Source organism: Catharus ustulatus, chromosome 3 (genome assembly GCF_009819885.2).
Source record: "Catharus ustulatus isolate bCatUst1 chromosome 3, bCatUst1.pri.v2, whole genome shotgun sequence".
In the NCBI taxonomy this organism is placed as follows: domain Eukaryota; kingdom Metazoa; phylum Chordata; class Aves; order Passeriformes; family Turdidae; genus Catharus; species Catharus ustulatus.
Genome location: NC_046223.1, coordinates 65,121,406 through 65,126,031, shown reverse-complemented (window position 1 = coordinate 65,126,031; position 4,626 = coordinate 65,121,406).

The window sequence follows — 4,626 nt, the reverse complement described above, 5'->3', positions numbered from 1 at the left end:
GAGGTTCAAACATTATTTAGAAGCAACAAGCAAAAAAATCCTTTCACCAAAACCCTGTGATCTCAAATGCAGATTTTTAAAAAATGTATCTCTATAGCTTGTGAATTATAAGAGCAATTTGGTAGCATTCTTTAGAAAATATTTTGAGATTTCATAATTTTAGTTGTTCAACATTACATTTATAAGAGAAAAATAAGCACAGTTGGTGACACCCGTAACTCTTTTATATAGATCCATTTAATTTAAACATATGTATTGTATATTTTGCCTTCATTCCAAATTTGTCATCCATCCACTGAGATGCAAAGATCACTGCTGACTTACACAAATCAGGATGCGAAGTAATTCAGAAGTCTATCAGGAGATAGCAATAATAACAACAATTAAAAATAATAACACTATTATAATCATAATTAAGCATGTGTATAATTGTAATATGAAGTAAAACAGCTTGTTCCAACTGTTGTGTAGATTTTTGAAGAACTTACTCTCTGTACAGAAGTTTCTTCTTCCAAACCATGGAATCCAGGGTTAAGAGCCAGAAAAGGCACAACAAATATCCACACGTTGCATGAATCTTTTCTTTACTTGAGTTTTTAAATCTCCATTTAACCAAGATCTTGTAAATAGACAATGACTTATCATCAAGACATTTTTGAAACCCATTTTTACTTGGGAAATGTGTGTGTGCACACTTCTTTTTTTTTTTTTTTTTTTTTGTGTGTGTGGGTCTATGTGCATGTGTGTGTAAATAAAGTCACAGAATAAGTTAGACTGGGAGAGGTCATCATATCCAGACTTCCTTGCTCAAGGCAGACATACGTTCACTAATTAGGCTGGAAATAGCAATTTATTTATTTATGATAACATGAGGACAGCTATGGAAAAGAAGCACTTTCATGAGAAAATAATCTAGTACCTTGTAACACAATTTCTCAGTTACCTTTCTAATATACACACATTTCTCTTTACACAGATGTATATACATAACTCCCCACATATAAGGAACATGGAAGTTGTAAAAATAACGCATGTATAAATATACATACATACATATATATATATATCTATATATATATATATATATGAAGTTGCTTTTGTAAAGAGAATATTCTTAAATGAAATGTTCTAAAATAATATTGTTTTTCTCATTAAATAAAGGCAAGTCCACAGACCCTACTAAGAGATACAAAAGGGGTCAGAAACCCCCTTGTCTTTTATTTAGACCAACCTTTTCAAACAGAAGTATCATGAAATGGAGCCTGGATACAAGATGTGACATTTTGAGAACACATCAGATGCCCCTCAGTGCATTTTGTATGAGTTTAACAAGTCTATGCTAACCTGGGTAACAACTAATTAAGACCCTACTAATGAGGCCGGAAAAATTGGTGTGCTTAGAGATTTCTGATTACTGACCTCTGTTGCTCTTTGGTCGTTATACAGGAAGAGAAGTCCCTGAGTGAAAGCTTGAATGTTTCAAGTACATTTTCTAGAGTACAGCTTTCTGTGGTAAATAGAAAACAAATGTAGTTAATCATGCAGATATCAGCAAAACATGGTACATTATGCCTTTGTGTTCATGCAGAAAGAAAATGTGTCTGATGTAGATGTTTAGCTTTACAATAGTTTAATAGAACCAATATTTGGTATATTCAAATACCAGACTACAAACAAATGTGCTGTCACTCTGAAAGCTTTCATATGGTTGCAATTTTCAAATTAGCAAACTGAAAGTTATCTAAAAGGCAACATATTGTTATAATCTAATGGGCCATTATGGCATAACTTGTTCAGTTATCTGTTCCAGCTTAAAATCAATTTCTCCAGATTTTGGACTCAGAATCCCCATAGGGCTTTTTACAATTTGGCTACTCTTTTCTCAAAAAATAGACATTTTTTTTCTGACCTGTATTACAAGAGCATGTATACCACATCTGAGGAAATGTGATATAGGTGTTCTTTTTCTGTACTCATCACCCCCAGTACAACACAGTGTAATGCAAAGACTCCCTTGTCATAGTATATCCTCACGTACAGGAAAGCAACAAGACTGATCTGAGCCTATTCACAGAGAAAATATCTGATCTCAGCACACAGGGAGAAGCTGAGTGAGGCCAGATTGCAGGCAATTGACCTGAAAGGAAAACATCCAAGCTCCCATATTAGTTCCATTGATGCTCTACAGACTGAAAGGCATTTATATTTGTGATAATTTCCCTGTGCTCTTTTCTCCAGACATTTTATTTTCCTGGTTTGAAGCAGAAAACATGAAAAAGGTTGCCATCTCTATGCCAGGTACATGACCTTAACTCAGAAATTTTGTTTTTCCAGAATCAGGCACCTTTCCCTGACCTAAACTTTAATTGTCCACAATGTAAATGTCTATATATAAAACTGTTGCTTTAAAAAATCTGTCTTTATTTTCAAAGGAAACAAATCTGTGTAGTCAGCAGAGTTTACTAGATAAGTAAATGAATCTATATCTCTGTTGACTACAGAGATACTGCATGACCATTTTTCAGATGATTTCTAGAATTAATTCACAATTTTAGTAATGACACCATTGCTCAGTGTAGTTGCATTAGAAAAAAAACCTGAAAAATTATCTAACTTTTCTCTGAATTGTTGTTTCTTTTAAGCATCAGACCTTTTACATATCCAAGTGACTCTCAGAATGCATTTTGATCCTCATTTACAAAATCAGAATTTATACAAGAGAGGCGGTAAAGTTGTCAGCCATGAAACTCAGTGATAACCACAGCTGGAATGTTAGACTCAGTTTCATCCTTGAGTTTTACACTGAGTCTACCGCTATCTGTTGAAAGATTGGCATCTGAGGGCACACTCAGTGGATTAGGTTCCAGATTTATATTCTTTTAAAATTTTGAGGAGAAAAAAATGAATTCTGAATTAAATTGGGCATTTATATCAGCCAGATTTTTCAGTGCTATTAAATGATCTGTGCTTTCTGTGTCTGTGCTTTCTACATGCATACTGCATATGAACTGTCACTTTTCTTGGTGACTTTTTCCAAAGCTGCTAAAAAACTTCAAAAGATTTTTCTCAGACTTGCCTTATTATTATTTTTTTTAAAATATAGTCCTAGTATAGAGATGTCTGGAAATAGTCATTTGAAGTAATACCAGAAGAGGAGCAGTTATGTCCCAAATTACTGCATGCTCTTTACATAATGTCAAGCAAATATTTGTCCCCCTTCAAAATACAGTGTACTGTCTCCTACATCACGAATATGCCATTTATTCCACTTATTCTAAGATTTATTTTAGAAACAAAATCAAAAAGATTTATCACTGATTCAGTAAGAGCCATGTCAGTAACCTTAGCTGTATATAGGTAATCTTTTCATTTCATGGTTACATGACTTTTCTCTTACAAAATCATCCTATCATTTTATATCTCTTTCTTTGTTTTAAAATTAATTATACCATAACTATTAAGAAAAAATAAAACACAACTGTGATTATATTCAAGATATTTTCACATTATTTAGGTAGGGTTTGTGATCCCTAATGTAAAATTCTATTTGAAATCCAGCACAGTTCTCAGGATGGAATTGGAGATTTAGACCTCTCTGCTTCCAAGATTGTATATTCAACAATACTATGATAAATACACCAAAATTATTTGGAGCAGGAACCAGAAGTGGGAAATATCTTCTGTCCCAGGTAAGGACTCTTGTCAGTGGTTTGTTACAACCAGTTTTCCCCATTCTCCCATATCTTTGCAGAATGTCCCATTTTTACCTTGAACATGAGAAACATCTTACTACTATGGTTTAACTGGTGATTACAAGAGTTTCCTTGACAACAGAGCAGTGCATAGATGCTTCTTCAGATTAGTCTTACAAGACCTGGTAGCTACAAGCAAAATATGAAATTATGTGATTAACAGAGGTGAAAAAGTTTATTTAGCCAGGCTATATGCAAGAGACACGCAATCACGTTTTCCTCATTGGTTCATATTTTGTAAGGCAACAATGACCAATTCTGCCTTCCTAAATGAAATTCATAAAAGACTAATTGCAGAAGGACATTTTTTAATTGTTTGTTTCCATTTTCATATACCAGCTGAAGACTGTGAGGAAATGGCTATTAGCAAGATTTCAGATAATCCATTCTTTGTAGTATTTTCTGTTGATTTTTTATTTATATGAAAGAGCTATGTTGCTTATAACTATATTTTGTAATCTGTATAGAAACTGCCCCTTTCAGACATTTTATTGAGGCTCTTTTTGAGGCTATCAGTGCTCTACTCTGGAGGTAGGGCATTGAAAAGGAAAAATCTTGATTAGCAGCCCAGGTTGTTCCCTCTGGTTACCAACATTAACACAAAAGAGACCTGTAAAGTCTTCAGATAATAACAGTGAAGCAAGACTTTTCAGTGTGCTATCTCATCTAAACTTGCAACTCCCTAAAGCATTCATAAATACACAGGCAGGACTTAATGACTTCTCTGGGGTGCTGCTCTCCTGTCTTCTGCTGCACAGCATGTGGAGCCCTGAGGCCTGTAGCATGCTGGCTGGTATTGCTTGGAATGCATCAGGGATCCCATCTGGAAAGTGCACTCATTTCTGTTGCAGAGAAACTGAAGCATGTGTGGAAG